Source organism: Asparagus officinalis, chromosome 4 (genome assembly GCF_001876935.1).
Source record: "Asparagus officinalis chromosome 4, Aspof.V1, whole genome shotgun sequence".
NCBI lineage: Eukaryota > Viridiplantae > Streptophyta > Magnoliopsida > Asparagales > Asparagaceae > Asparagus > Asparagus officinalis.
In genome coordinates this window covers 24,804,849-24,815,920 of record NC_033797.1, presented here as the reverse complement: position 1 = coordinate 24,815,920, position 11,072 = coordinate 24,804,849, and the positions used below count along the sequence as shown (strand labels likewise).

At 43.2% G+C, this 11,072-nt stretch overlaps 1 long non-coding RNA gene across 1 annotated transcript; it reads right to left on the bottom strand.

Moving 5' to 3' along the window:
- Positions 8,416–9,931, bottom strand: LOC109839796. Its single transcript, XR_002246753.1, has 3 exons — positions 9,877–9,931; positions 9,573–9,776; positions 8,416–9,368 (listed from the first exon to the last, which is right to left on the bottom strand). It is a non-coding gene; the product is annotated as an uncharacterized LOC109839796 (long non-coding RNA).

Here is an 11,072-nt window from a genome sequence, read left to right as displayed (position 1 = left end):
GAGAGCAAATGATAGAGTGTACACCCCCATATAACATCATGTACATCTCTTACTCCATAACAGACGTACATGATACAAGCTTCGAGATAGTTCTTGATCCCAATACATTTGGAATCCAACGTTCAGGATGAAAAGTTTTAGAAACATACAAATATATTCCCCTCGTAGAGATCTTATCACCTTGTATTGCAGCTAGCGAATCGTTCTAAGACATACGAAGAACCATGATCGAAATACTTCACTCTAAACAGATCTCAGAACAACTCAGTTGCATGTATGAGGTTCTGATTGAATGTACTCCTAGTTCCGCAATGGATCAAAATTTGGTCCTGTGACATACTTTCAATTACTTTGCTCAAGCAAAGGCAAGTTCGATAAACAAGGCAACATTTTTGCACACGCAAGAAAACAATCCTGGACCTGTAGAAATTGGCAGTTGATGGCTCAGAACAGGCAATTGACAGGTTGGCAGTCGACCATGACGGTCGACCGCGTTCGTGCACAGAAGGCACTGTGCGTCTGGATTAGTGGCGGTCGACCACGGCAGTCGACCGCAGAAGTTTCTGTTTTTGTGGCGGTCGACTGCCACGGTCGACCGTGATTTTCTCTGGATTATGGTGTTGTTCTGGGATTGAGGGCAGTCGACCGCGGCGGTCGACCGCGATGGATCACGGTCGACCGCCACGGTCGACCGCCGAAGTGGTTGGGCTGAATTCTGGGTTTCAGACCCGTTTCGTTTGAGAGTTGTATAAATACCCTTTGCTCGTTTTTAGGGTTTGAGGGAGAAGATTTTGAGCAGCTGAAAGAGGAGGTTTGTGGCTTCTATTATTGGAGCTATTTGGAGAGATTAAGATGACTTATTTGTGGGTTTTGGTAAGATTTGTAACCCTAATTTGTACTCCTCTTGATTTTCATTAGTAAAATTCCCCCCTCCTTGCCCCATGGACGTAGGCACATTGCCGAACCACGTAAATCTTGTGTTCTTGCTGTGGTTGGTGTTGTTTGTTATTATTGTGATCTATTATTGGTTCTTGTGTGTGCTATTGACTTGTCGATTCGGTTTCCGCGGCGCACAACAAGTGGTATCAGAGCTCTGGGTTGGATTTGGGAGTTTTGTTCGAAGGATTCACTGTTGGATTCTAGTTTGGAGAGTAGATCTATAATATGGGTGATACAAGCAGGGCTAGTTCAAGTGCTACTAGTACATCGGGGTCGGCTTTGACAAAGGCGATCCAAAATTTAAGCATCAACAACACTAAAATTAATGTTCCAAAGTTCGACGGCAAGATCAACTTCGGTTTGTGGAGGTGTCAAGTTATGGAAGCCTTAGATGCACAAAATTTAGAGGAGACTATTGAGCTACAAGAGAAACCCGACGATATGGATGACAGGGTTTGGAAGAAAATGCACAGTATGGCTTGTGGGGTTATGCGGTCATACTTGACGCCGGATCTCATTTATGATGTGATGAACGAGACGTCGGCGAAGAGATTGTGGGAAACACTCAATGAAAAATATTTGACGAAGAGCATTGAGAATCGGCTTCACTTGAAAAAGATGTTCTACCAATTCAAGATGAAGAGGGGAGTTTCCATTCGGGAGCATGTTAACAACTTCACAAAGCTAATTTCGGATATGGCCAATGTAGATATCATGGTGGAGGATGAAGACAATGCGATGTTACTATTGTGTTCATTGTCGGATGATGAGTTTAGTACGTTTGTTCTCACCATGATAAATGGCCGAACTACAGTTAGCTACAACGAGGTTACCTCGGCGTTGGTAAATTATGAGCTGAAGAAGAATGATGGTAAGCCCTCCGAGAAGGCATCGGGTGATGCATTAGCAGCTCATGGCCGTAGTCCAAACCGTCAAAGGTTCAACCGCTCAAAATCAAAGAATAGGGGTGGCCATAAGAGTGTTGGTAGAAATTAATGTGCCTTTTGCAAAAAAGAGGGACATTGGAAAAATGAATGCCCAAAGTTGAAGGATAGACCCGGGAAGCAAAGGGGGAAAGCTGTACAAGCTTCAGAGGTGAATGTTGCTAAAGTTATTAGCGACACTTCAGATTCGGATTCTTCCGATTATTCTTATCTCGCACTGTCGTCAGTTTGTTATGCCGACTCTATAGAGTGGATGCTTGATTCGGGAGCTACATTTCACATTTACCCTAAGAGGGATTGGTTTACCAACTTTGAGGAGTTGGAGAGAGGAGACGTGGTGCTCATGGGGAACGATCACGTTTGTCCTATTAGTGGGATTGGCTCAGTCCGGATCAGAATGCATGACGGGGTGACTAGGGAGTTGAAAGAAGTGAGGTTCGTGCCACGGTTGACGAAGAACATCATTTCTCTTAGGACTTTGGAGGTAGCTGGTTACAGAGTGATCTTAGAGGATACTACTGTGAAGGTCATGAAGGGATCCATGGTGGTGATGCAACCTATACTACTTGAATAGCAAGACAGTTACAGGGGGTCTGGCTACTTCTATTACCACAGAGGAGGACACTACCACACTATGGCACATGAGGCTTGGACACACAGGTGATAAGTCCCTACAGTCATTGGCAAAACAGGGGCTATTAAAAGGTGCAAAGACCTACAAGATGGAGCTGTGTGAGCATTGTATACTTGGGAAGAAGACTAAAGTGAAGTTTGGCACCGCAATTCACAACACCCAAGGTATATTGGATTACATTCACACAGATGTTTGGGGTCCTTCCAAGCACACATCGCTTGGTGGGGCAAATTATTTTGTCACTTTCATTGATGATTATTCCAGTAGGAATTAGGTATATACCATAAAGCATAAACATGAGGTCATGGATATATTTGTGGAGTGGAAGAAGAAAGTGGAGCTGCAGACAGGTAGAAAGGTGAAGACTCTTCGTTCAGACAATGGTGGAGAGTATAAGAGTGATCCATTTCTGCAGTTTTGTTGGGATCACGGTATTAGAAGACACTTCACAGTTAGAGAGACACCGCAACAGAATGGAGTGGCTGAGAGGCTGAACCGTACCTTACTAGAGAAGGTACGATGTATGATGATGCAGAGTGGATTGGTTAGATCCTTTTGGGCCGAGGCGTTAGTTTATGCGAGCCATCTCGTTAACAGGTTGCCGTGCACTGCGATCGAGGCGTTAGTTTATGCGAGCCATCTCGTTAACAGGTTGCCGTGCACTGCGATAGAGGGGAAGACTCCAATGGAGTGTTGGTTTGGTTCTGTGACTAGTGATTATGATACTCTTCGGATATTTGGGTGTCCAGCTTATTTCCATGTTAGTGATGGGAAGTTAAATCCGAGAGCGAGGAAGACTGTCTTTGTGGGATTTAGAGAAGGTGTCAAAGGCTTCAAATTATGGGATCCATAAGATAAGAATATGGTCATTAGTAGAGATATCACATTTGATGAGGCGTACATAATGAAGTCTCGAGTTCCTCAACAGGTGGAGGAAGATCAGACAAGAGGGATATCACAGCAGGTGGAGGATGATGTGACTCCACCCACTCCAGTCAGCACTGTGTCCATTAAGACTCCTACAGAGGTGGCACTGGAAGGAGTTGAGATGACAGTCGGGTATTTGGAGGATACAGTGGATGGTGAGACTCAGGAGCAGGGACATGCTCAAGAGTCCATTGCAGCAGATAGACCGAGGAGAGAGATTCGTCGGCCAGCTAGATATGATGATGTCATGGTGGCATATGCTTTATCTGTGGAGGTCGTTGATGATTTGATTCCTGCCACATTCAGGGAGGCAAAGTCTAGCCCTAATTCCATTAGGTGGAGGAATGCTATGGAGGAGGAGATGCAATCTCTTCAGAAGAACGACACTTGAGAACTTACAAAGTTACCTAAGGGTAAGAAAGCTATTGGTTACAAGTGGGTGTATGCTAAGAAGGAGGGATCTTCTATTGGGGACATTCGGTTCAAAGCCAGATTGGTAGCCAAGGGATATGTACAGCTTGAGGGCATCAATTATAACGAGGTATTTGTTGGCCTTCTTGTTTTGATGATGTTTAACAAACAATTTATTACTAATGTTGTTTGTCTAGTGCGGAGCCGGCATCAGATTCTTCATCTTCTGAAGGGCGTCTTGTCCGAATCCTACCATAGGTTACTCGCTCTATGGTTCCGGACTGCAGACGGGTTCTAGGTCGGGAGACTCTTAGAATCGACTCGAAATCTTCTCGTGCCGATGTTCCTTTGCTCGTCATGTTGGTGGTGACCCTCGGAAATTCTCCGTCTTCAATCACCCTTCTTCTTCGTTGGAAGCGCCTAGGCCTTGGTTTTGGCGTTTCCGCATTAAGTCTTTCAAAAACTGAAACTCTTTCGGGGACCGCCTTAATGCAATTGCATTCCGACAATACCGCCCGAATGAGTTTGGAACAGGGACATTGAATTTCCCGTTCTCGGGGACTCCTCTTCCTGGTTCTATTCGTACCCCCAGCACGATAGTATAACTCGTCATTTTGACAGTCAGAGTAACCTATCGTGTGCGGGCACGCCTTCTCAGGTATAACACTATCACTATCAGATGATAATGTTTCCATCTGAGGGTGACTTGCCTTCTTTGGGCTTTCAAAGGTTACCTGCCTCAAAACATGCCTTTTTGGGCGTGAATTTTTGGCGTGCTCTTGGACTTCAATGCGCAAATTGGTGCGCGCAGCTGCCTTGAGCTCTTTGTCATGCTGGAGGTGATGGCGACCCCCAGTATGTTGAGTCGTTCTGGGCTTCTTCATCGGGCCCAAACGCTTGTGAATTGGAGCTTTGCCTCTCACGTCAGGAACTGGACCGAGGCGTTCCAAAATTGATTTCTTCTTGCGGGATGACTCTGCATGATCTCCCGGAGAAGTTATTGGGATTAACGGCGACTTTGGTTGACTCGCCGGAGTTTGACCTTCCTTCGGTCGACCGAGAGCTCAAATCGGTCGACCGACAGAATTTCCGGTCGACCGACGATGGCTTTTACTGTTTCCAACGGCTAGTTTTTGTACCGTTGGCTGGGTCTTTTGGTCTTTTGTTTTGGGTGTTTTTTGCTGAAGATTTCTAGTGGGTATATATACCCCATTGCTGATGTCTTTTCAAATTAGATTAATAGAGTTTTTAATCAAGTTTAATAAAGTTTTTAACAAGGGTTTTAGTTTGGTTTAAGTGTGTTTAAAAAGCTTTTAAGCAAATTGAGAGTTTGTTTTTGTGATTCAATTCTACAAGAGCTTGAGGAGATCATCTATTGGTGTTTGGGCATCCAACTCTTCTCCCTCCACTCTTGATATATTGAGAAGTTTTCTAAACTCTATTTCTAGCTTTTTTATATATTTGATTATCATTGTTATTAAGCTAGAACTACATTGAGTTTAGTTTTGATTTATATCTCTTTGTTCACACACAACCTTTTGAGCTTATTGTATTTACATTCATAGTATAATTTGGGGTTGTGGGTTTGTGACTAAGAGTTGTGCTTAATTGAGTTCTCACCTTGTTTTGAGAACAATCATTTGTCATATTTGTGCTTATTGTGAGAATCACTTTGTAATACACTTGTACACCGAGTGAGGAGTGTGTGGTGAGAGTCGGGGATCGTCCCAAGAGGAGTGGCGTCGGTTGACGTGCCTAGAGAGAGGTTGTAACCGAGCACTTGAGGGAGACACGGCTAGGTCCAACACTTAGTGGGTGTAGAGTGTGATTGCAAGAGTGTGAGTTGTAGAGTTTTCGGTTAGCTAGAAAACCGAGTGTGTAGAAGAAGTTCCGGCTTCCAAACCGGATTGTGTTAGTGGATTTCTCCCCGGGAGTGGGGAGCGGAGACGTAGGACGGAAGGTCCGAACTCCGTGATCATATTGCTTGTTTGAGTGTGCTTTGGCGTTCATTCATATTTATGTTCATATCTTATATCGCCATTGTCATTAGATCACTATCTATATCATCCACTATCTAGTTCATATTGTTTACCCTTGTGTTAGTTTATATATCCTTGCATATATATTTCATCATATAGGATATATCTTATTGTTTACATTGCTTATCCTAGCTTACAAATATTGTTGTATTTCATACTTGCTAGGATAACGTATTAATTAATTTTAATTGGCATTTAAATCGGATTAGATTAGCAACGAGGTATTTTCACCCGTTGTGAAGCATTCGTCTATTCGGATTCTATTGGCATTGGTAGCACAGCTGGATTTGGATTTGGTCCAAATGAACGTGAAGGCGGTATTTCTACATGGAGACTTAGATGAGGAGATCTACATGACACAACTTATGGGGTTTAAAGCTACAGGAAGGGAAAAATTAGTGTGCAAATTGAAGAAATCTCTTTATGGACTGAAGCAAGCACCGCGACAGTGGTACAAGAGATTTGATAGCTTTATGATTGGCCAAGGGTACACGAGGAGCCCTTATGACCCGTGTGTGTATATGCGCAAACTACAGGATAATGAGCACATTCATTTGTTATTATATGTTGATGATATGCTCATTGCTTCCAGAAACACTTCAGCTATTGGGAAATTGAAAAGGAGCTGTCATCTGAATTTGAGATGAAGGATCTGGGAGAGGCTAAGAAGATACTGGGTATGGAGATTGAGCGAGACAGGGTGAAGGGGAGATTGAATCTTACATAGATGAGTTACTTGCAGAAGATGCTGAAGAAAGTCAGGTTTGAGGGCAATACCAAGGTGGTGAGTACTCCATTAGCTCCCCACTTTAACCTTTCAGCTTTGATGTCACCAGTTTTAGTGGAGGATCGGGACTTCATGTCCAAAGTTCCATATGCCAGTGCAGTGGGTAGCTTGATGTATGCTATGGTGTGTACGAGGCCAGATTTATCACAGGCCGTGAGCATGGTATCTAGGTACATGCACAAACCTAGGAAGGGGCATTGGGAGGCCGTGAAGTGGATTCTACGGTATATTAAGGGTACCGTGGATGTTGGGTTGATATTTATGAAGAATGATGAGACAGGGCATGATTGTATTGGCTACGTGGATTCAGACTATGCCGGAGATCTTGACAAACGTCGGTCCACTATAGTTTATGTTTTTACATTGGCTGGTGCACCAGTGTGTTGGAGATGCACTCTTTAGTCTACAGTAGCGCTTTCTACTACGGAGGCGAAATATATGGCGGTGACTGAAGCAGTGAAGGAGGCTTTGTGGCTACATGGTTTGTTGGATGATTTGGGGATTGCACAGGAGACCATTCAGGTATATTGTGATAGCATGTCAGCTATCTATTTGACAAAGAACCAAGTCTACCATGCACGCACGAAGTACATTGATGTCAGATTTTATTTTGTAAGTGACGTATTGGATGATAGTGATGTCACGTTGGAGAAGGTCCACACTAAGGACAACCCTGCTGATATGTTGACCAAAGTTATACCAGATGTGAAGTTTGGTCATTGTTTGAACTTATTAAACATTCTTCATTGTTGAGACCGTTGGCGGTCATTTGGATGAACTACGTTCGGCTTGATTCTTTAGGCAAGAGGATACGTAGGCAGTCTTGCAGATGCAGCCGGTTGTGTGAATTGAATTTGATCGGGGGTGAGATAGTTTCAGCTCTCTCTCGGAGTGTTTGTGGTGTCGGCTCAGTTTTGGCAAAATCTTCGCCGAGGTGAAGATTTGTAAAAATTGGCAATTGATGGTTCAGAACAGGCAGTTGACAGGTTGGCGGTCGACCGTGGCGGTCGATCGCGTTCGTGCACAGAAGGCACTGTGCGTCTGGATTAGTGGCGGTCGACCGTGGTGGTCGACCACAGAAGTTTCTGTTTTTTGACGGTCGACTGTCACGGTCGACCGTGGTTTTCTCTGGATTATGGTGTTGTTCTGGGATTGAGGGCGGTCGACCGCCATCGCGGTCGACCGTCACGGTCGATCGCCGAAGCGGTTGGGCTGAATTCTGGGTTTCAGACCCGTTTCGTTTGAGAGTTGTATAAATATCATTTGCTCGTTTTTAGGGTTTGAGGGAGAAGATTTTGAGCAGCTGAAAGAGGAGGTTTGGGGCTTCTATTGTTAGAGCCATTTGGAGAGATTAAGAGGACTTATTTGTGGGTTTTGGTAAGATTTGTAACCCTAATTTGTACTCCCCTTGATTTCCATTAGTAAAACTCCCCCCTCGTTGCCCCGTGGACGTAGGCACATTGCTGAACCACGTAAATTTTGTGTTCTTGCTGTGGTTGGTGTTGCTTGTTATTATTGTGATCTATTATTGGTTCTTGTGTGTGCTATTGACTTGTCGATTCGGCTTCCACGGCGCACAACAGGACCAACTTAGCAATCATTCGCAGTTGAGAAATCACAAGAAGTTTTAGGATATTTTCTTGTAAATACCAGATATAACCAACTATATAAAAGATTGAAAAGAAGTTTTAGGAATGGGAACTACAAAGCAGCAGTACGTTAAAACAGCAGTAGCTTGTATAATTCTTCCCCTGTGTTTGTAAGCCTATTTCTAGTTTTGGCGCTACCTGAAGTATTTAAAAAAAAAATACAGAAACTCCCCAGTTCAAATTTGTTGCTCCGAGCACAGAAAACACTTAATGGAGGGTCACAAAGCACGGCATCAAATGCGTTCTTTCTTGCGCTTCTTTGCGCTGTTATGATGCAGAAAACACAAACACATGAGGCCACAAGGTCAGGTGCTTTCTGCCTCCACCGATAACAAAGCTGTGCGTACTTTTTTTAGCCAGCCGTCCAAACGATCTTTCAGCGATTTTACCTGGGCTAAACCCTAGGCTGCACCCACGAGACATGGACGTACTGTTCCTTCAGCCTGGTCTATGATATTCCTTCAATTAGGTGGACCAGTGTACGTAGTTACTCATTTCAGCTACGCCACGGCATTTGGAATATTACGTAATAAATTCGAGATAGTATTCCAAATAATGACAAGCTAAGAAATAATACAAAAAATCATGACATAATTGTGGGATATGATGAAATCACGTTCGACAAATCAATTACGACTGCATATAAAAGAGATATGGTGTCAAATTCCTTAGCTCAGGTTATCATGGATCTTGGCATAAGACCTAGAGTACCATTCCTCAAGTGGAACCTGTCTTACTGGTCTCTAAATTAAGCCTGTATAATGAGGGACAAACTCCCAAAATTGTCGTAACAAAGAAAGGATACTGTCAGTGAGTCAGTAACAAAACGTTTTAGCTTCTGATCCTCACGTTGGTTTTTAGATCACCACTCCACCTAAACATATGCCAACAGTAGAATTGATTCATAAAAAAATAGCATGATTATGAGTAGCACTTACAGAGAGACTTTTCATGAGAAGATACTCCACGTCTTCCACTGAAAGATTAGTTTGTTCAGCAATGACACTCAACGGGATGGTCCTGTCTTCAGAGGGGCGACTGCAAGAAACAGGAATTTCCAACTTAAAGTCAAATGATAATATAAATAGAAAGTAGAAGTTATAGGAGCAAGCGACACCAGAATTTGAGAACCTGTAATCAATTAGGCTTCTAATCCAATTGAGAAAATCTTACCTGCAAGCGACACCAGAATTTGAGAACCTGTAATCAATTAGGCTTCTAATCCAATTGAGAAAATCTTACCTAAAGATGATCTCCCTTAAACAGAGAATGTTAATTTTTTTTTTCCAGCAGCTTCTTTTCATTCTCCACCAGTACTGCCGGCTGAGCACTCAAAGCAGCATTATGAACTCGACACAGCTCTTGATAGCCAAGTAAATTGCCAGTATTAAATGCCTGAAGTATGTAGTAAAGCCACTCGACTTTGGTTCCAAGAAGACTATTGATCTGCAAGTTGAAATCTTAAAATATATAACACTGGAAAGATGCCTCTATATAAAGCAAATCATCAATGGAAAACGAAACAAATAAAAGCATGTTTTCTCACGAGATTGCATAAAGATGGAAATAAATTACAAAGAGGAACATGCAAAGGAATCGAGAAAATATATGGATCTGTACTATCTACACTAATATAGATCTAGAAAGGACCAACTAGGGGCAGCGATAAAATGGAGGAGTGGTGGGCAAAACATCATTTCCAATTGTTTGTGAAAGGGTAAACTTGGAATTTCACACGGGATAATTTTTCTCTTTCTAGAACATTCTATGTAATTTAATAAAAAAATGATTTCTTTCTCCTTTCTGTCCTAGTTCTTTCTAGAACTATGCTACTCAAAAGCCATGAAATGAAAATGGAGCCTACATAATTGTATAACGTTTTAATATTTTATGCTATTTTATATGTATGTATGTATGTGCTGTTGAGTTAAACTTGTTGCACGTATGTGTGAGTTTGTTAGTTTGTTAGAAGAGGACCTAGTCTAGTGGGGTGTTAGCTTCAACAGGTGTGAGTTTGTTAGTTTGTTAGAAGAGGACCTAGTCTAGTGGGTTGTTAGCTTCAACAGAGTTGAACGTGGGGGGTTGTTAGTTTCTCTCTTGTATAAATTGCTGAGCTCTATTGTGATCAAAGGCATCCAGCTAATCTCTCCTTCTTTAATAAAAAAAAAAGAGTGTTCTCCCACTTCCTCTGCTCTATTCTATTCTGTTTTGTTTTTTCCATCTGCAGTGAAGAGTCCTCTGTTTTATCTTTCAACTAGCAGTGAAAAGCTTTGAGTTCCTGCAATCTGCAGTGAAGAGCTTTGAGTCCCTGCAACCCAATTTTCTACATTTGGTATCAGAGCGCTGCGGTGTGTGAATGCCTAAGATCATGGCAAGATCGGAGTCTCCGTCATCGTCGAGTCGTGTCACTGGCGGAGAAGCGACATCAAATGAGGGAAGAGAGGAGAGTATTACACTCAAATACCCGCTGCTAACAAGCAGCAACTACCCGGCGTGGTCCATAAAAATGAAGGTCTACATGCAGGCTCAGGGCGTGTGGGACGCCGTCGAGGCCGAGGGTAGAGTTGACAACCGACGCGATAAGATGGCACTCGCGACCATCTACCAGGGGGTAAACAAGGAGATCCTCCTTCTCCTCGCCGAGAAGACGACGGCCAAAGATGCGTGGGCTGCGTTGAAGTCCATGTACGTGGGGGCCAATCGTGTGACGAGGGCGAAACTGCAGATCCTCAAGACAGAGTT